The sequence below is a fragment of the Phalacrocorax aristotelis genome, chromosome 5, assembly GCF_949628215.1.
Source record: "Phalacrocorax aristotelis chromosome 5, bGulAri2.1, whole genome shotgun sequence".
NCBI lineage: Eukaryota > Metazoa > Chordata > Aves > Suliformes > Phalacrocoracidae > Phalacrocorax > Phalacrocorax aristotelis.
Genome location: NC_134280.1, coordinates 44140749 through 44160711, shown reverse-complemented (window position 1 = coordinate 44160711; position 19963 = coordinate 44140749). Strand labels below are relative to the sequence as shown.

Below are 19963 nucleotides of genomic sequence, written 5' to 3'. Positions count from 1 at the left end.
GCTGGGACAGCGGGAGCCAGGGGTGCACAGGGACCCCCGCAGTGCCCCTTCCAGGGGCTGTGACGGCCCTGGACAAGATGGGCACAGTGGTGTTTTGCCAGGACGCTGAGTGGGCTCCCCCACATCACCCTGTGCCTCATTGCCGGGGAAGCTGGGGGAGGTGATGGCCAGAGAGCAGAGTGGCGGGAGAGCGCAGCCCCCCGGGGCACGCGTTGGCCCCGCACCTGCGCTCGGCTGTGCAGGGCTGGGGGCAGTGTGGGACAGGACCTGTGCAGGGTGGCACCGGCGCACCCCGGCTCGTTGGTCTAGGGGTATGATTCTCGCTTAGGGTGCGAGAGGTCCCGGGTTCAACTCCCGGACGAGCCCGAGCCCTCCTTTTGGCCACGCACCGCCGGGCACAAGCCCTGCGGGGATGGGGCGCGCGCAGCTCTGCCTGGGACTGCCACTGCACGGTGCCGGCACTGCTGCCGTGGCGCCCACAGCAGCTCGGCAGCCCCTGACACAGGGGCTGTGTCCAGAAAACCATGCCCCTGCTCTGCCCCAGAGCCCCCCGCCCTCTCCCAGCCCCATCGGCAGCCTGGGGCACCCGAGGGACGCCCAGTGCCTGCAAAGCACCAGGCCCCTCGGTCAGCAGCTCCGGCCAGCTGGGGAAGGAAGCAGCAACAGGGATTTTCTGGGAGCAACGAGAAGGCCAGGTCAGAGGGGGACATCGGCTTTGGGGCATGGCCCACGGAGGAAGAAGGGCAGGAGGTGATGCTGCAAAGCGCCGGCCATTTCAACCACTGACTGCAAGGGCCAGGGAGGTGGTTTTGAGGAGAAAAAACCCCAGAGATGGTGGGGATTGGAGATGCTGGGCACTAATGCCACACGGTCACCTCCAGATGGTGTCTCCATGGACCGGCCACAGCAAGAGGAACCTCCTTGTTCCCAGAGTGCGCCAAGGGACACACGCAGCCTCAGCTGCCTCCCCAAATCCCCAAAATGCGGGGGGAACAGAGGGCTGGGGTACAGCACCCTGGCTCGTTGGTCTAGGGGTATGATTCTCGCTTTGGGTGTGAGAGGTCCCGGGTTCAACTCCCGGACGAGCCCTCCTTTTGGGACAACCCACCTTCCTCGGCCGGCGTGTGGGACCCTGGTATAACCAGGGTGCGACAAGGGCAGGGGTGCAGGCGCAGTGGGTAGGGTTGGTGCCCCATGCTGCTGGGCACATCTCCGTGGGCAGGCTGGATTCCCAAGAGCTGGCAGCGAGGTGCTGCAGGGCACGTGGGCAGGGAGGCAGATGGGGAAAGGGCAGCTGGAGGCCGCGCTGGGCACCACAGGGCAGAGCAGGTGCTGCCAGCAGCGCATGTCGTGAGGATCTGTTTTTAGTGTCAGGGTCCTGGGGGCAGAGCAGGGTGAGCGGTGGGCGTTTCGGCAGGGGTGGGTGGTGAGGGGACTTACCCAGGCTGCCCTGCCCCACCATGGCTGTGCAGAGGGGATGTAGCTCAGCGGGAGAGCGCTTGCTTTGCATGTAAGAGGCCCTGGGTTCAACCCCCAGCATCTCCACCTACTTTTGCCTCCCAAAAACACCTGACTGGGGCAGTGGGTGTCCAAAAGGAGGGCTCTCTAGTTGTTGAAGCTGGGACCTCTTATATCCTATGTGAGAATTATACCCCTAGAGCAATGAGGCAGGTGGTGCAGCTGGGACCCAGTACAGATCCTGTCTTCCATGGTCTCACATGGACTCTGCCCCAGCCCTTCCTTCACTACCAGTATAAGTGCAAGGGAGGGCACGGAGTTCCCCATACCCAGGATCTGTGGGTGCTGGTGTTTGGGGACATACCCACTGGAGGATCCCCTTTTGCAGCTGGCATAGCTGGAGGATGCTGTCTTTCATTCTTGGCGTTTCAGCCTCCCTGCTGCATGGCAAAGGCCAAACGGGGGTTGGTTCCCTTTCCAGGACCCCTTCCCAGTGCCTTATCAGGAGGAGGTTAATGGAGTGGGGTGAGCATGGGCCATCACTAGCACCTGCTGTGTTGTGGAGCTGCTCCTGGCCACTCTCACCCTCTGTGTGTGTTATGCATCTCTGAAAAACTGGAGACTTTGAGGGTGCCTGAGCCCTCAGAAGTTGCACTGAGACTGTCTGGGTCAGCCTTGGGCACTCATGAGTGAGGCCGATGATGCCCTGGGGACCCCTGGGATGCTGGGGTGAGCAGCTAGAGAGAGAGCTGAGACAGGCAGTCACCTCAGGGCAGTGCAGGGGCTGGGGGCAGCTGGCAGGGCTCTGCTGGGGAAAGGGGAGGGGTCAGCAAGTCCCTGCAGGGATGGGACCCCAAAACCCAGATGATGATGGTAGTGGAGTTGTTGGGCTCCCTGTGCCAGGGTCTTGGTCAGCACTGGGGGTGCTCCCAGTGGCAGATAGAGAAGAGTTTGGGGGCTGGGCTACCCCTGATGTGGGGCAGTGGTGTGTGGCATGGGGTGGGGGAGTGGAAAGAGGGTCAGGTGTGTTGTGGGGCACCACATGGCTGTGGGGCAGGTGGGCGCCATGGCTCAGCTGGTTAAAGCGCCTGTCTAGTAAACAGGAGATCCTGGGTTCGACTCCCAGTGGTGCCTGGGCTTGGGGGCTGTTTTTCCTCCATACCCCAAGCTGGGGGCACTGCTGGGAGTCGTTGCCCTGTCTCAAGCAGTAGAGCCCCACCCCTCTGACCCAGGCAACTGCACTGTCGGGGAAAAGAGTTTCCTTCTGTCTGGGGAGCTCACAGTGGAGAGATGACCCAAAATATCTCCAGACCCCAGGGAATCTGGGAAATAAGGTACATCCAATGCTGGCTGGACCCCCACTGTCTTCCCCTTTAATTTGCGCAACTGCTGCTGAATTCTGCAGGAAAACTTTCTGGACACAGGTTGGGGGTGGGGGTGTGGTGGTGTGGGGGTGATGGAGACCTGCAACAAGTAACAAAGCTTGGGGCACAGACTTTTACAGCAAAAATAAATGCCACCCTACCCTTTGCCACACTCTGAACACAGGGACAGAAGAGAGTATGGAGAGGGATAAATGAATTGCCAACGCTTGATGCCCTGCCCAGCTGTCCTGCAACAGGCAGGTGGGCAGCTGGCTGACATGGCCAGGCAGATGGGGTGCCAGGGTTCTGTCTGCCCAGCCTAGCTCCCCAGAAGACACACTGAAGAACCAGGCACAGGTTTGCAGCCTTTGGTCAAAAAGTGGGAAAAAATCCCAAAAAAAGAGGTTGGAGCAGGGGACGAGGTGGCCGAGTGGTGAAGGCGATGGACTGCTAATCCATTGTGCTCTGCACGCGTGGGTTCGAATCCCACCCTCGTCGGGACCCTTGCCCAGGGGCAAGTTTTTGGTGCAGCCCCTGCTGTGGCCACATTCCTCCTGCCTCTCTCTGTTTTTGCTTATCTGTATTAAATACACATCTGCCTCTGGGTTACTGATCCCACTTGCCAAACCTGCTCCCAGCTGCTCAGGGACCTGCTTTGGCCTTCAGTGCAACATGCCAGGACCCATGCTCCCATGCAGGAGCAGGGTGCTGTACCCCTCTGTTCCCTGAGCCCACTGGCTGGCCGCCCTCTTGCCAGCCAACTACATCTTCTCCCGGAGGCAAAGCACCAAACCATGGGCGGGGAAGGTCAGCAACAGACTGGCCATGCTGGCTCAGCAGCGATGCGGGCACACCCTGAGCCTGGGCTCTGCTTTTTTCACTTCTTCTCTGTCAGCCAGTTTATGCCTTTCTACATCTCCCTATCACGCCAATGGGAGCCAAAAGCCTCGCTGAGGCATCGCCGCATCCTAGAGATGATTTTTTCAAGGATAGCACAGCTGCTGTGTGTTGGCAGCTCCCTCCAGTGTCTGCAGCAGTGCTTGCAGCGGAGGTTCCCGGGGAGAGGAGAGGATGAGCTACTGCAAGCTGAAAAGGGAAGAGGTAAAAAGACCTGGCTGCTGGGAGGTTTTTAACTGTTGAAATCCCGGCGGTCTTGCAGAGAGGGAAGCCTTGCATTTCTCAGAGCATATCTGTGCTTCAACACAGCTGGAGAAGTGTGTTGTGCCAGCCTTGCAGGCGTCTTTCCTGCTCCCACGCCTTCTTTCCACAGAGGTGGATGTGGCCAAGCAATGCTGTGGGTTGGAGGAAAGGTGAGGACACTCAGGCTTAGCTGCCCACGCTGCAAGCCCTGCACAGGGTTTTCGACCTTCCCTGGAGCCACATTTCCTTCCCATGCCTTGGGGAGATGCCCCTGGGGACAAGCTGGTTGCTGCTTCTCTCTCCTGAGCCTGAAACAGTGATAAGGCTGCAGGGAAACATCATCCCCGTCCTGTCCTGCTGCTGTGGGATGCTGCAGTGCTTGGTGAGCTCTGCTGCCCTGGGCAAGGGGGTCCTTCCTTGGGCAGTGGTGCATGGCACAGGGCTGTTGCAGCCAGATGGAACGTGGGGGCTTGCAGGGCAGAGGCAGCCAGGAGAAGAAACAAGCTAGACTCCCTTGGGACAGCCTTCAACACTGCTGGGCTGTGTCTGCCCCGGCACTGTGATGAGGCCTTCTGGGGGGGATGTGCCAGCCTCGGTGACGCCATGGAGCATCAGCCCACCCTGGGGACCTGGCAATTATAAAGAATGTGTGGCAGCATGAAACTGGATCATCTGCAGCCCTGGGCAGCACATGGCAGCTGCAGCCCGGCTCTACCCAGCAGCACCGGCTGGGCTCTGCTCCCAGGGCTGCAAACACTGACCCTGAAGCACCCTGAGTCTGCCCCGGCAAGGACACAGGCAGCCAAGGATGCCTCATGGCTGCGGTGGAGGGGCAGCTGCCTGGGTGGGTCTGTCTGCATCAGGATGCTGCCTCCTGGCACCAGGGTGTCCTGCTTACCCATCAGCCGCCTGGGAGTCATCCCTGCACATTGTGCTGCTGGCAGGTTGGCTGCAGCCCCAGGGCAAGCCCTGGTCGAGAGCTCTGGATGCAGGTGTTCCTTGGAGATGGGTAGCAGTGGGTCTGTTGCTACTTCAAAATGTGCCTTTGCCTTTGGCTTTCAGGAGAAATTTTGGGGCAGGGGCAAGCTTCTATCCTCCAGCCAGTCTGAGAGACATCTAGCCCTTGGGTTGTTGGAAATCAAAGTGCAGAGCAGTGAAAATGGACTTGCAAAGTGCTGCTGGGGCTGGTGATGCAGAGGGAAACACAGCAAGTATTGGTCCAAGGCCATGTTTCTCCTCGTGCCCTTACCTGCAGGAAGAACCAGGGCTAAGAGGTCCAGGATGTGCAGAAGTTAAGAAAATAGGTCTGAAGTATTTGGTTTGGTGAAATTTTCTCAGTTTTGTGGTTCCTCCAGAGAAAGTCATGGCTTAAGTAGAATGTGCTCATTCCCTGAAATGAATATGGGTTTGAAAAACCAATCCTTATCTTTCTCCCAAATACCTGCATTTCCAGGAAGACCTCTTTCCCCTATGGTTTTCCTTTGTTTAATCTCATTCATTACACAAATCTGATTATTGTAACTTCCTGACATGTGCCTTTTATTTCCCCTCTCCCCTTCTCCAGGCAAGGGACTTGTTTCAGTACACAGATCCACTTCCTTTCAGAAACATGCCCTCTCTAATTGCCACCATGCATTCATTTCAAGCATCACTGCATCCGTAGATATTCTGGTACACAATGATCCAATGTGAGCAGAACCTCAAGTACTTAAATTGGGTTGGAAAACTGAAATACACAGCGAGTCTGCAAATCAGAAGATCCCAGCCTCTGTCTGGAAGACTGGAAGGGAGTCTACCAGGAAAAGCTGTTTTCCCTGGGATCACAGGAATGCATAGAGGCTCAAAAAAAAAAAAAAAAAAGAAAGATGACTGGTGAAGGGGAAGAAACCCTGACTGGCAGAAGAAAGGTTTAACTCTTCGGCTGTGGATCCAAGGTGCACCTGTGCCATCATCTTATTATTCAAGAGTGGTGCAAAAAGCAGACAGGTAAAGCTTAAAATAAAGCCCCATCTTTTCCGGCTCATGAAACTGCCATTTAGGAGGTTGTGTTGAATCCACAGCCTCCTGCCTTACTCAAGCAGGCTGGAAGGTTGCTTCTGGCTGAAGCACGTGTCCTCCATTGCACCTTGGAAAAGCTGATTTCCTCTTTCCCCTTCCAGAATGTTGTTAAAAATAGCTGGGCTTGACCCCAGCACCTCTAAAAGGCTTTTTTGCCCTGGCAGGTAGGGCAGGAAGGAGTCACTAGGGACAATTCAGTGCTATCAACCATGGCTCCACAAGGCCACGTCACCCTCAGAAATAAAATGACCCCTACAAGGTATGTCTTTAACAGTGATGCTGACAACCCCCAGCTCTACACATGCATAGTACGTGTGCCCCAGTACTACCATGGTTTATTCCAGGGCAGAACATGTTTGTGCCTTCATCTCGGCTCTGGTGGCGTGAAATGAAAAGCCACCATCAAACTTCCCTTGCCCTTACAGCCTGATGGCTCATTTCCCTCCTTGGGACCACGTCAGCAACTCCCTCTCCCCAGTGTGCAGGTGATTCACGTTTAAGTGCAGGTCAGGACTTCTGCAACTCCCCAGCTGTTTAGCAGCTAACAGGCTTTCAGCAAAGCAATCCCATGTCACGCTCTGGCCTGTAATTAAAAATGTCTTGATGATGTCACTCCATCACAAGGAAGCATAGCTGTGAACTTCTGGCTCACTGCTGTTAGCATATACAAAGAGAAGGATGGAAAGGCTCTTGGCCTCGGAAATCAGCTCACTTTGCAAAATCAGTCAGATTTGGTGTGTGTCACCTCCAGGGGTGGACTCCAGAGCCCATGATTACTTTGCTTTTAAAATTTGATGTGCCTTCCAAGCAGAATTCATACGCCAGGCATGAGGAATAACAAAAAAAAAAAAAAGTCAAAATCTTCTAAGTGGATCCAAAAGCATAACAATTTTCTCATGCCAGGCTAGCTTAAATCCCATGTCTGCGTCGGTAGTACCTGGGCAGCTGGGGCAGAAGAAATGCCTTCTGGCATTTTTCTCCCAGCTGTTCATGGTCCCTCAGCACCCTCACCCCTGCAGCCCCCCCAGCTTTTCCTGCCTTCAGTGAGACTGCTGTTGCAGGGTTTACTACAAATGCATGTTTCTTTTGTTCAGCCTATATCCCCAAGCTCACCTCAGGTGCACTGGGGAGCTGAATTGGTTGTGCTCAGAGGAAGGTGGGGAGTGATGAGCTGGGGATGTGCCTGCCCTAAATTCTGCTGAAACACTCTCCTGCCTGAAGGTATAAGACCTAAAATATATTTTGGCCTTAGGAAGCAAGGTGATTAATGTTTGTAGCCCGATTCATTTCAATCTTACTCAGTATTAAATGGAAGCAAAACATGACAGATGAAAGAGGGAACTGTTTAATCAGCCAGAGCAGCTTTCCAGGAGAAACTGCCAGTTGTTGGGGAGTTTCAGGAGGAAGGTATGAGCCCGCTCCCCTGGGGGCCGGGGCACCCTATAAAACCCCACACGGTGCCCAGCCCCACCATCTTCTTCCAGCTGCCACCACTGCCTCTGTCTGGGTAAGTCAAGACGGGATCTGTCTCCTCCCCACTGAGCTGTTGCTTTCATCGATGCCTGGTGTCCGGTCCTCCGCAAGAGTTCAAGGTTTGTTACCTGCCTACCTCCTACCTGCAGAGGATGTCGGGGAAGGGTTTATTTCTGCTCCAAAATGAGAAGTGCAAGGGTTGCAGGATGCAGGGCTTGCAGGATCCAAAACTACATAGCTGGGTGCAGCCTACATGGTTTTCCTTGCTGAAGAAAAAAAAGAATAGCACATGACTGGGTTGCAGGGATTGATGTGTCCCTGTTTACGGAAGGACATCAGAGGTCCGTTATATTTTGGGATGGGATAGCTCAGCTCACGCTAAGTCCAGCTTGCTCATGTTGTATTGATTTAAGTGGGTTTTGCTACAACTAGATGCATCTCAGTGAGCATTTCACTTGCTGAAGACTTGCTGTCAGTTTGAAGGTAGGCAGCATGCAGGAGTGGGTCAGTGCTTTCAGCATCTGGTGCCTCCAGCTTCTCCAGACGTGCAGCTCAAACCAAACTCCTCTCTTTCTCCCGAGCGGGTTATGGGGCAAGGAAAGGGAGAAGATGGTTCCTGCCCATTTGGAAAGCCATCCTTCGGGGTTGTGTACCTTCCAAACTCACCCTCTAGCTAGCTCTCTTATTATGGGAGACACCGAGTGAGGGTTCAGCAGGGATGCACCAGCCTCTGCTTTGCATTTATGCCATGGATCTGGCTTTCAGGTGTACGTCTTCGACGAGTGATGTCCTGCTACGACGTGTGCCTTCCCTCCTCCTGCAGTCCCCGGCCGCTGGCCACCAGCTGCAACCAGCCCTGCTTCCGCCGCTGTGGGGACTCCACCACTGTCATCCAGCCCCCCACTGTCGTGGTCACCCTGCCTGGGCCCATCCTCAGCTCCTACCCGCAAAACACGACAGTGGGGTCCACAGCGTCAGCGGCAGTCGGGAGCTACCTCCGGTGCTGCGGTGTCCCCGTGGCCTCTGGTGGTTCCCGGGGGCTAGGGAAGGCAGGACTGCTGTGCCTAGGCAGTGGGCTGTAAGGGGTGTCCCTGGTGGTTACATCCTCCCACGGATGCCAGCTGAATGGCTGCATTGGGAAGGACAAACGAAGCACAGGACCAAGACTGGGGAAGAGAACTAAGGAAATGCCCATGGGTTTCTCAGGTGTGGGGGGTATCTGCAGTCCCCCCAGGAAGAAGGGAGCCATGAGAGCTTGTCACTTGAGACCATGCCTCTGTATACCTTTCTCTCGCTAAGCCTTACTTTGTATTTCCACATAGGTGTCACACCCTGTGATGCTACACAGCACTTGCTGCTGGCTAGGCAAAAATGCTTATCGCGGGCTGTAGACGGAAGATGATAGTCATGGGGCAGTTGGGCAGAGGAACACCTTGTAGGGATTGGCTTGTCCTGGAGTGGGGCTATCCATTTCTTTATCATTTCTCATACTCTGAATTGGTTTATTCTCCTTCTCATTAAAGTCATGCTACATCATAGCCTGAGTCTTCTGGTGTTCCTTGTGCCTCTGGTCTGGAGGGATAACCTGCACTGGAGGCAACTTGTTGCTGGGGAGGAGGTTTCTTTTTGTCTGAAATGGGAATTCCTGCTGCTCAGCTCTGTACTGGGCTGAAGTAACTGTGTGGTTTGCTGTGACCAGCCTGAAGGCAACTTTCTCAGCCTGGAAACCTCTCCTGCTGCCTGCTTAATGTGGACTTCCCGCAAGAAGCAGACTTGTTGCCTGTTCCCTCAAGGAGGTGTGAACATGAATGTTTAACATTTCAAAAAGGCATTTACCCTGTGTTTTGCAACATTTTTTTGGGTGAGCCAAGGAGGATGGATGTGGGGTCAGAAGTGGCAGAAAGTGGGTCTCTTGGGAGATGGTCCTTTGGATGGTCATCCTACACCCAACTCACCCAATGTTTTACGGGTGATGATGAAGAGTAAAAAATTCCTAAGATATTCTAGGGCAAAACCAGACCTCAAGCGATAGGCTCTTTATTCTTACTCTTTAAGCAGCATGTGGCAAAAGAGGCCTTATACAAATAAATATGTACTGACTCAAACCTAGGTAGCCCAGGTGACAGTGAGGCATGTGATGTGTCTGCATCTGGCTGTATCTCTTAATGAAGCAGCAGACACATTTTGTTCTGTGCTGCTTCATGTACACATAGACATCCATATGTACAGGCACAACATTTGCTTCAAGTGAGTGCTATAAGTAACATTAATATACCCATGCCCCTCCGCTAGCTCAATAAGACAGCTCAGGGAATGGCATCCCACCCTGGATATGGGCGCACCTTGTCTAGCAGCCCACGCCCACAGTAGCATTCCTGGCCCAGTCAGAGAAAGAGGGATGCCTGCAATATGAAACACAGTGAAACTCTGGGCACACAGACATTTGGGAGCCCAAATTTGCTAAGACCTGGTTGATCAGAGGTGTCATGGGGAGAGGCATCCTAACATTTCTCATAGACGCCAAGCATGATGGATACTCAGACCTGTGGTGATGCCATCAAGAAAGATATCCGAAAGATATACATAATAATCAGGACATGAAGAAAAAACCCTATAATTTCCCCATGAGCTCCAGATACAGAGGCAAGAGAAAAAGCTGGACCAGCGCTCAGCAGGGAGCTTTGCTCTGCTGCTGAGTGGAGAGACCTGCAAGTTCTGTGCCCAAGAGCTGGTCAGTTAGAGGACAAGGATAACCCCATCTCTGGCCCCAGCCACAGCACAGCGACCTCCATCCTGAGCCCTTCTCAAAGACTAGGACCCAAGATTTTAGTTGAACACATTAGCGATTTGGACAATAATTGTTTTACAAGGAGGGGGTGCAGGTGTCTCTGGAAAAAGATGCCAGGCATTGAGTAAAGATGCCATGTGTCATCAAGCAGAACCTTTCAGCTGATAGAAGGAGGAATAAGAGTGCGACTAAGTCCTTCATGGGTACTGTTTAAATCTTCTTTCATACCTTAAGCATTTTGGTAGTGTGGCAATTTGCATAAAGCTTACGAGTGTTTATAATGACGGATTATGAGCTTGTAAGCATGTTGGTCTTCAAAAGCCTTTGACCAAGCTCAACTGGTTTTATTGCTCAGGAGATCTTCACAGAGGTGCTCCTTATTTGGAGAAAATTTATGTGGCAATTGCTCAGCAATCAGAGCACCAGAAAAGACGTGTGGTTTCACATCCCACTTCCAAGGACTGCTCAGATCTTTTTATCTCAGCTCCAGAAATTGTCCACAGAGATGGGATGCAAAATTCTCCTGACCACTGCAATGAGGAAAAGCGTTGGAGTTCCAGCAAAACCTTTGTTAGAAAGTTGGGGCTGATGCAACTGTCTTCCACCATCTACTGCACTGGACAATCCAGGACGGAGCAGGGGGACAGAATAATGACATTTTCATGTGGCTTTTCACTGAATGACTCCACTGTTGAGGTTATACGGATTGTTTTTCTGAAGAGTCAGTGTCTCAAAGGTGACTAAAATCCACACAGGTCCTTGATTTGACTTGAAAATTGTGATGCCTTAGTGGAGAGTTGGGAAGTGAGGACCTCAGTGCCCTGCAGGGATTCCCATCCCAAGGGACCTGGCACCCTTTATCCCATGGGTGCTGTGACTCCCAGCCAGGAGCCATGCTGTCTTGGCTCCCAGCTCGAGAGCCGTCCTGAATTCACTCCACCATGTATCCCCCACAGACAGCGCTTGCCCAGGGCAGGACCCCACAGACCTGCTGATCAGGCCCTGAAATACAGGTTCCTGCAAAGAAAGTGCAGCCGAAGGTCCTGGTGAGAAACAGGGAACTACATACCAAGATGAGATGAAAAATAATGCTTAGTGGGTAGAAGGATACACATGGAGGCAAATAGCTGGGTCCTGGGGTTTGGTCCCAGCATTGACTACTTACGGCTTTCAACAGCAGCTGCAGAAGCATTTCTGAGAAAAGCCTGGAGCTTAGCCCAAAAGCAACCCTTTGGCTATACCTGCATTTGTTCAGTTTGATATCTTCTGTTCACCTCCCATCTTCCCTCACCTGCTCATGTCCTTGGAAGAAACCTTCTCCCTGCTGTCACTCAGCATCCTCCTCCTGCAGAAATCATTACTTTCTGGAGACCCTCCTCATTTTCTTTCTTCTATCCTCTGCTTTGGTGAAGTCAACTGCACCAGCGGAAATTACATTGCATGAATCATGGTGGGGTACCCCATCGCATGGTGGGGCCTGGGAAGGTGATGGTGGTAGCTCCCCATCCGTGGGGGTGTCAGTCTCCTCTTTAGGGTGTATGTAATCATGGGAACATCCCAGCGTGCACCACCACATGTGGCAAATGGGCTTGCTAAGGTTTCTCTGCATTTGCCTGCTTGGGTAGCCAACAGAAGCAGCCAGTGAGCTTTTCATGTGGTGGTGGGTACTTTGCCCCCTGGGGATGGAAGAGGTGGGGAGGAAGGATGAAGTCATGGTTTGAGTTGGAACAAGTAGACAAGCATAGAGAGTTGCCATGGAAAAGAGAAGACTGTTGTGAGTAGCAAGTGAGTGGGACCATCAGGAGCATAAGCCCTGGGCAGCGTGGGGCTGGTGATAGGGATGGAGAGATTGGTGGTGGCTGGATGACTGGTGGGTCCACACAATCCCAGCACATCTATCTGTGGCTTGTCTGCACATCCAGATGAGAAAAAAAAATCCTGGTTACTCACAGCAGTGGGACGGATGAAGAAGCAGATCCACTGCCAGTACATTTGCAGGGCTGCAAAAGGCATATCCTGCCCCAGCACCAGGGTGCCAAACTGAGGATAATACCAGGAGTCCTAGCTGGCCTCAACAGGCAGTGTCCCTCATTCTCCTTGCTGGGGCAAGGACTCCTGGCCAGAGTCCTTGGGGACATGTGTCCTGCAGCCAACCAGCTGGAGACAGGGCCTCTGGAGCTGGGAGCCTGCAGGCATGGCAGACTGAGATGAGACTTGTTTGCCAATAAAAAAAATCTCTTTCCTCACCCACTAAAGCATTGCAATGCAATTTTCCACCAGAGCAGAGAGGATGCCTGCATTTAGGCTTTAGGAAGGGGAGAGAAAGTGGTTGCATGGCCGGGATAAGGGGAGGAGAGGGCACCACTGAGAGGACATCCCACCCCAGACACCCACAGACTGACTGCAGGACAGGGGCTCACCAGGGTTTCTCAGGGTGTCCTCCCTGACAGGCAAGGGCCCTGTGCCAGCCTGAGGAGCCAGACAGGTGATGGCTCCAGCAAGGACTCCGGTTCTTCCCTGGGGCTGGAAATCCCATAAAGCAGGAAAATAACAGGCCACCTACATGTGTGAGTCATGGGCACAAATCAAAAGGCACTGGCATCCCAGTCTAGCCCTCCTGGTGCTGCCCGTGGGAGTAGCGCTCACAAGGCTTGCATCCCAGTGCGACTGCAGTGCTGTTGGCTCCACCAGCACTGTGTCTCATCCCGAGCCCAAATCATCACCAGACACTGCTCCTGGATGTCCTACACCCCACCCACCCCTTCTCCTTTAAGCTTCTCCCCCTGGGGAGGGCAGCCCTTGGGAAGAGACAGACATGAGTGCAATCCAAATGGAGCCCAAATCCCAATGGTTTACAAGGTCCTGCGATTGAAATACTTGTGGATTTGTGTTTCAAACTAAAGAATTGTTCAATTAAATATTCCAAGGCTGTTAATTCATGTTTGCCGTTAATTTACGAATTAGGTGTCTGCATCCTTCCCAAAGAGAAAAAGGGTGCTCTGGTTATTGCTGCATAAGGTGGCTGGTGTTAGCACTGGATCTGTGGGGCTGAAGAACCCTGGCAGCCATGATGGGTCATGTGACCTGGAAATCATGGGGGTGCAGTGCTCCTCCTGCCCGTTCCTCCCCACTCCTCTGTGATCTGCAGGGCAGGGGAGAGGAGCAAGGCTTGCCTGCACTGCCTGTGTCTGATCCTTCCTCCTGGTTCCCCCAGGCCAGCTCACAGTGTTTGGATGTACCCCAGGGAGGGAACCCTTGCTCTAGCACAGCCTGCAATGTGACATAATTAGCATGGGAGGCTTGCTGCGGGTAGGTTGTCTGAAAATCAGCTTTTTGCCCTGTTCCCCCTGTGGCTGTCCTGCATGGACGGGGGTCCCCACCAGCTGGGGCTCCCACAGCAGCTTGACTTCCCACCCTGGCACAGCTAGAGGCAGTCCTACCCTTGGGGACTGCATCCAGAAAAAATTCCCCTGGTCAGTCCCAGAGCTGTCCTCCGAGTTGTGCTCCTCACAGCACCCGTGGGAGCCCCAGCCCCAGCCCCCTGCTGACCTCCATGGTTGGCAGCTCCTGGGGGCTGGAAAAAGGGAATGGACAGGTGTATTTCCCAGTAACCTTCACTTGCAGCTCCTGTCCTTTGTCCAAAAGCCACACAAGAAATTCTGGCACAGGGGAGTGGGGTATTGTTAGCCCTGGGACCACGTGAAATGGGTTTCTGAGGTGTGGTGATGAAAGATGGGGGCACTCAGGAACCATTCCCCTATGCCCATGGCCATGGGTGGATGGAGCACAGTGGCCATGGGCAGGGAGTCCACCTCTGTCCCTGGCTCGTTGGTCTAGGGGTATGATTCTCGCTTCGGGTGCGAGAGGTCCCGGGTTCAACTCCCGGACGAGCCCTTCTTTTGGGCATCCACCTCCCCTGGTCGTCCATGGGGCTGCGACTATGACCAGGGCACCGTAAGGGCAGCAGTGCCTGGCAGAGTGGGGTCAGTGCCATGTCCTGGCTGGGCATATCCTCACAGGCAAGATGGACCCCAAGAGCCAGGAGCAAGGGAGCACTGGCGTGGAGGGGATGTAGCTCAGTGGGAAAGCACTTGCTTTGCATGTAGCAGGCCCTGGGTTCAAACCCTAGCATCTCCAGCTACTTTTGCTTTCCCACAGCCTCCTCCTCACTGGCTGCTTGGCTGGCAGGGCCCCTAGGTCTCCCTAGGATAGCCCTGGGGATGCCTGTGGGCACGGTTGGTCTGGGGATGTTTTCCGGCACCTGCAGGCTGTGGGTGTGCTGGGGGAAAACCACAGGCTCAGCTGCACCCCTAACCCTAAAATGTGGGGGGCAGAGTAGTTGGAGGTGCAAAAGGTGTGCAGCACCCTGGCTGCTTGGTCTAGGGGTATGATTCTTGCTTAGGGTGAAAGAGGTCCCACAACAACTCCTTCTTTTGGGACAATCCCTCCTTTGAGGACTACATCCCTGCTCCTCTCTGCAGACACGGTGGAGGAGGCTCAGCCCTGCCATCCCTCAGCTGTCTACAAAAGGGTACCCCATGGTGTGTCCATAGGGTTTCTCTTTCAATCAGCCTGGTTTTAGCAAGCTTGGATGGTGCCATCAATGGTATCTGCCCAGAGAGCTGCCCCTGTGGTGTCACAGACAGTGTGCCCTGACTAGGAATCCCACAGGCAGGGGGATGTAGCTCAGTGGGAGAGCGCTTGCTTCGCATGTAAGAGGCCCTGGGTTCAACCCCCAGCATCTCCAGCTTTTCCTCCCTGAAAACTCAGCAGGACTGTGAGGGAGGAGGAAAGGAAACGGCCGGTGCTTAGCAGGAAACATCCCCTTTCTTGCTGCATGGGACATCCCTTAAAGTTGATGCTACTCTTGCACAAGGGTTCCTCCTCTTTGCTCTCAGGAACTGCTGGTGGCTGTTTTCTTCCCAAGCTATCTGCTTCTGCCCCAAGCAGAGCTGCCCACCTTAAACATGGTGGCAGAAGGGCCCCACTCTGCTGTCCCCCACTGCCCTGACAGCCCCTTCCCCACCCACAAGGGAATGAGCCGTGGCCATGGCTGAGCTGTGTCTTTGCCCACGAGGCAGCATGCAGCAACTAGCTCCCTGCAGTGGCGGTGCCGACATGGGAAGGTTGCCCATGCCCCCGTGCCTTGCAATGTTACCCCATCTGTGCCCTGTTACTGAAGGGCCTCTGCCAGGTGGGAGCAGGGCGGTGCGTGGCCAAAAGGAGGGCTCGGGCTCGTCCGGGAGTTGAACCCGGGACCTCTCGCACCCTAAGCGAGAATCATACCCCTAGACCAACGAGCCGGGGTGCGCAGCTGCCCGGGCACCCCCACCCTGTGCCCGACGCCGGGGTGCTGGGGAGGGCAGTGGCTGCCCCCTGGGCCCTGGAACACCGAGCACCTCTTCCTGGGGACGGGCCCTGCCACCATCCCATCCCTTGGGGAGCAGGGCAGGGCTGAGCGTGTGTGTGGGGATGCACCGGCTGCCCCAGAAACTTTCCCACTTTCCAGGAACACTGGGCACCGGTTGGCCTCTGAAATGCCCATGGCCGTGGGACTGTGGGGAACTGAATCTGTGCCAGGTCCCTGTGGCACACCCTAGTCCCTTGGTCTAGGGCTATGATTCTTGCTTAGGGTGTGAGAGGTCCTCACTCATCTCCTGGATGAGCCCTCCTCTTGGAAACTCACTGCCAGTCACAGGCCCTGTGGATACATAGCATACATGGGTGAAACTGCCCAGCACAGTGGAGGGAGGCAGCCTTCCAGGTCAGCAGCTCCTGCCATTCAGACAGGGGAGTGAAAGAGTCATAGCCATTCTTCCACAGAACGCGGGTACAGGAATCAGTAACAGGCCAGCCTTGGTTGCCAGCAGCCAGCAGTGCCCTCCTTTTGGACACCCACTGCCCCAGTCAGGTGTTTTTGGGAGGCAAAAGTAGGTGGAGATGCTGGGGGTTGAACCCAGGGCCTCTTACATGCAAAGCAAGCGCTCTCCCGCTGAGCTACATCCCCTCTGCACAGCCATGGTGGGGCAGGGCAGCCTGGGTAAGTCCCCTCACCACCCACCCCTGCCGAAACGCCCACCGCTCACCCTGCTCTGCCCCCAGGACCCTGACACTAAAAACAGATCCTCACGACATGCGCTGCTGGCAGCACCTGCTCTGCCCTGTGGTGCCCAGCGCGGCCTCCAGCTGCCCTTTCCCCATCTGCCTCCCTGCCCACGTGCCCTGCAGCACCTCGCTGCCAGCTCTTGGGAATCCAGCCTGCCCACGGAGATGTGCCCAGCAGCATGGGGCACCAACCCTACCCACTGCGCCTGCACCCCTGCCCTTGTCGCACCCTGGTTATACCAGGGTCCCACACGCCGGCCGAGGAAGGTGGGTTGTCCCAAAAGGAGGGCTCGTCCGGGAGTTGAACCCGGGACCTCTCACACCCAAAGCGAGAATCATACCCCTAGACCAACGAGCCAGGGTGCTGTACCCCAGCCCTCTGTTCCCCCCGCATTTTGGGGATTTGGGGAGGCAGCTGAGGCTGCGTGTGTCCCTTGGCGCACTCTGGGAACAAGGAGGTTCCTCTTGCTGTGGCCGGTCCATGGAGACACCATCTGGAGGTGACCGTGTGGCATTAGTGCCCAGCATCTCCAATCCCCACCATCTCTGGGGTTTTTTCTCCTCAAAACCACCTCCCTGGCCCTTGCAGTCAGTGGTTGAAATGGCCGGCGCTTTGCAGCATCACCTCCTGCCCTTCTTCCTCCGTGGGCCATGCCCCAAAGCCGATGTCCCCCTCTGACCTGGCCTTCTCGTTGCTCCCAGAAAATCCCTGTTGCTGCTTCCTTCCCCAGCTGGCCGGAGCTGCTGACCGAGGGGCCTGGTGCTTTGCAGGCACTGGGCGTCCCTCGGGTGCCCCAGGCTGCCGATGGGGCTGGGAGAGGGCGGGGGCTCTGGGGCAGAGCAGGGGCATGGTTTTCTGGACACAGCCCCTGTGTCAGGGGCTGCCGAGCTGCTGTGGGCGCCACGGCAGCAGTGCCGGCACCGTGCAGTGGCAGTCCCAGGCAGAGCTGTGCGCGCCCCATCCCCGCAGGGCTTGTGCCCGGCGGTGCGTGGCCAAAAGGAGGGCTCGGGCTCGTCCGGGAGTTGAACCCGGGACCTCTCGCACCCTAAGCGAGAATCATACCCCTAGACCAACGAGCCGGGGTGCACCGGTGCCACCCTGCACAGATCCTGTCCCACACTGCCCCCAGCCCTGCACAGCCGAGCGCAGGTGCGGGGCCAACGCGTGCCCCGGGGGGCTGCGCTCTCCCGCCACTCTGCTCTCTGGCCATCACCTCCCCCAGCTTCCCCGGCAATGAGGCACAGGGTGATGTGGGGGAGCCCACTCAGCGTCCTGGCAAAACACCACTGTGCCCATCTTGTCCAGGGCCGTCACAGCCCCTGGAAGGGGCACTGCGGGGGTCCCTGTGCACCCCTGGCTCCCGCTGTCCCAGCCCATCCTTGCTGCCCCGTTTTTTCTGGGAAGAGGGGGAATCTCTGGCACAGATCCTGTCCCCCACAGCCCCACGGCCGTGGGCATTTCACGGGCCAACGCGTGCCCAGTGCAGGTGGGGGGCAGCTGGCCCAGGGTGCTGCCCTCTCCCTCCCCTCTGCTCTCCAGCCATCACCTCCCCCAGCTCCACGGGGGAGGAGGCACAGGGTGATGTGGGGGAGCCCACTCAGCATCCTGGCAAAATGTCACTTCCCCACCTCTTTGGGGCTGCATAAGCTGTAACACCTTGGGGGTGGCCTGTGCCTCTCCTGCTCCCAGGCCAGTACAACCCCTGGAAGGGGCATTGTTGGGCTCCCTGTGCACCCTGGCTCCCCATCCTGGCGGCCCAACATCTGTCTCCGTCTCGCACGGGCGCCCAATGCTCCTGGGAAGTGGGAAATTTTCTGGGGCGGCCGGTGCATCCCCACACACACGCTCAGCCCTGCCCTGCTCCCCAGGGGATGGGATGGTGGCAGGGCCCGTCCCCAGGAAGAGGTGCTCGGTGTTCCAGGGCCCAGGGGGCAGCCACTGCCCTCCCCAGCACCCCGGCGTCGGGCACAGGGTGGGGGTGCCCGGGCAGCTGCGCACCCCGGCTCGTTGGTCTAGGGGTATGATTCTCGCTTAGGGTGCGAGAGGTCCCGGGTTCAACTCCCGGACGAGCCCGAGCCCTCCTTTTGGCCACCCACCGCCCTGCTCCCACCTGGCTGCTCCCCCAGGCACCGATGTTTGCCCCAAGAGACACCCTGGGCCCTGTGGGGACGGCGCCACAAGGTGCCCCCACAACCTGCAGCACTTGGCAGGGATGGAAAGGGCACGGGGGCCTTTCCCCACAGGCTGCAGGCACTGGGAAGCAGCCCGCAGGCAGCCCCAGGTCTTTTCTGTGGGTTTCGCGGTCTCTGCCAGCCCCGCAGCTGGCAGGGTGGTGGGACTGTCGAGGCAAAAGTAGGTGGAGATGCTGGGGGTTGAACCCAGGGCCTCTTACATGCAAAGCAAGCGCTCTCCCGCTGAGCTACATCCCCCTGCACCAGCCTCTCCCCTGGCTTTCTCATCACGCCCAGAAAATCCCTGTCGCTGCTTCATTCCCCAGCTGGCCGGACCTGCTGGCCGTGGAGTTTGGGGCTTTACAGACCGGGGACACGGTTATCTGGACACAGCCCCAAGGCAGAGCTGCCCACCGTAAACATGGTGGCAGCAGGGCTGCCGTCCCCCACTGCCCCGACAGCCCCTTCCCCAGCCACGAGGGGAGGAGCCCTGGCCGTCGCTGACCCGTGTCTCTGCCCACGGGGCAGCGGGCAGCACCGCACCCCCGGCAGTGGTGGCACCGTCCCAGCGGAGGGCACGTGGCCGACCTGGGGAGGCCGCCCGTCCCCCCGTGCCGGGCAATGTCGCCCCGTTCGTGTCCCATTCCGGGGGCAGCGCCCAGCGGTGCGTGGCCAAAAGGAGGGCTCGTCCGGGAGTTGAACCCGGGACCTCTCGCACCCTAAGCGAGAATCATACCCCTAGACCAACGAGCCGGGGTGCGCAGCTGCCCGGGCACCCCCACCCTGTGCCCGACGCCGGGGTGCTGGGGAGGGCAGTGGCTGCCCCCTGGGCCCTGGAACACCGAGCACCTCTTCCTGGGGACGGGCCCTGCCACCATCCCATCCCCTGGGGAGCAGGGCAGGGCTGAGCGTGTGTGTGGGGATGCACCGGCCGCCCCAGAAAATTTCCCACTTCCCAGGAAAAGAGGGCAACCTGGGGGACTGGGGGGTGTGTGTGTGTGTGCCCAGGATGGGGGGCAGCTGTCCCCCCCAGCTACCAAGGGCTGGGGCTGTGATGGCCGAGGGGTGAAGGCGTTGGACTCGAAATCCAATAGGGTTTCCCTGCGTAGGTTCGAATCCTGCTCACAGCGAGAGCTTTTACCTACTGCCCCCGTGCCCATGCTGGGGGTCCTGGGAAGCAGCTGTCCCCCACCATCATGTAGTGCCAGTCGTCCTGTTTCTGTGCCCTGGGCAGGAGCAGGCTGTCCTATCCAGTAGCCACAGCATCCTGCTTTTCTTTGTGTTATATCACCTTCTCCTAGCAATTAATTCGTGCTGGAGGTTAATTAGTGTTGAAGGCTGACCCTGGCAAGCATGGGCCCCTGGCAAACAGGCAGCGCCCTTGTGCCCTGAGCTGATCCAGGCA

General features: G+C 56.6%; 15 non-coding genes across 15 annotated transcripts; 9 read left to right on the top strand and 6 right to left on the bottom strand.

The window, feature by feature from the left end:
• Nucleotides 1-294: 294 nt before the first annotated feature.
• On the top strand, nucleotides 295-366 carry TRNAP-AGG (transfer RNA proline (anticodon AGG)). The gene has a single exon. It is a non-coding gene; the product is annotated as a tRNA-Pro (tRNA).
• A 651-nt stretch (nucleotides 367-1017) lies between these two features.
• TRNAP-UGG (transfer RNA proline (anticodon UGG)) lies at nucleotides 1018-1089 on the top strand. The gene has a single exon. It is a non-coding gene; the product is annotated as a tRNA-Pro (tRNA).
• Nucleotides 1090-1473: 384 nt separating this feature from the next.
• On the top strand, nucleotides 1474-1545 carry TRNAA-UGC (transfer RNA alanine (anticodon UGC)). The gene has a single exon. It is a non-coding gene; the product is annotated as a tRNA-Ala (tRNA).
• Nucleotides 1546-2518: 973 nt separating this feature from the next.
• TRNAT-AGU (transfer RNA threonine (anticodon AGU)) lies at nucleotides 2519-2592 on the top strand. The gene has a single exon. It is a non-coding gene; the product is annotated as a tRNA-Thr (tRNA).
• A 646-nt stretch (nucleotides 2593-3238) lies between these two features.
• On the top strand, nucleotides 3239-3320 carry TRNAS-GCU (transfer RNA serine (anticodon GCU)). Its single transcript has one exon. It is a non-coding gene; the product is annotated as a tRNA-Ser (tRNA).
• Nucleotides 3321-14103: 10783 nt separating this feature from the next.
• On the top strand, nucleotides 14104-14175 carry TRNAP-CGG (transfer RNA proline (anticodon CGG)). Its single transcript has one exon. It is a non-coding gene; the product is annotated as a tRNA-Pro (tRNA).
• A 781-nt stretch (nucleotides 14176-14956) lies between these two features.
• On the top strand, nucleotides 14957-15028 carry TRNAA-CGC (transfer RNA alanine (anticodon CGC)). The gene has a single exon. It is a non-coding gene; the product is annotated as a tRNA-Ala (tRNA).
• A 484-nt stretch (nucleotides 15029-15512) lies between these two features.
• On the bottom strand, nucleotides 15513-15584 carry TRNAP-AGG (transfer RNA proline (anticodon AGG)). The gene has a single exon. It is a non-coding gene; the product is annotated as a tRNA-Pro (tRNA).
• A 632-nt stretch (nucleotides 15585-16216) lies between these two features.
• TRNAA-UGC (transfer RNA alanine (anticodon UGC)) lies at nucleotides 16217-16288 on the bottom strand. Its single transcript has one exon. It is a non-coding gene; the product is annotated as a tRNA-Ala (tRNA).
• Nucleotides 16289-16672: 384 nt separating this feature from the next.
• On the bottom strand, nucleotides 16673-16744 carry TRNAP-UGG (transfer RNA proline (anticodon UGG)). Its single transcript has one exon. It is a non-coding gene; the product is annotated as a tRNA-Pro (tRNA).
• A 650-nt stretch (nucleotides 16745-17394) lies between these two features.
• Nucleotides 17395-17466, bottom strand: TRNAP-AGG (transfer RNA proline (anticodon AGG)). The gene has a single exon. It is a non-coding gene; the product is annotated as a tRNA-Pro (tRNA).
• Nucleotides 17467-18388: 922 nt separating this feature from the next.
• Nucleotides 18389-18460, top strand: TRNAP-AGG (transfer RNA proline (anticodon AGG)). The gene has a single exon. It is a non-coding gene; the product is annotated as a tRNA-Pro (tRNA).
• A 284-nt stretch (nucleotides 18461-18744) lies between these two features.
• Nucleotides 18745-18816, bottom strand: TRNAA-UGC (transfer RNA alanine (anticodon UGC)). The gene has a single exon. It is a non-coding gene; the product is annotated as a tRNA-Ala (tRNA).
• Nucleotides 18817-19239: 423 nt separating this feature from the next.
• Nucleotides 19240-19311, bottom strand: TRNAP-AGG (transfer RNA proline (anticodon AGG)). Its single transcript has one exon. It is a non-coding gene; the product is annotated as a tRNA-Pro (tRNA).
• A 295-nt stretch (nucleotides 19312-19606) lies between these two features.
• Nucleotides 19607-19688, top strand: TRNAS-CGA (transfer RNA serine (anticodon CGA)). The gene has a single exon. It is a non-coding gene; the product is annotated as a tRNA-Ser (tRNA).
• Nucleotides 19689-19963: the final 275 nt, after the last annotated feature.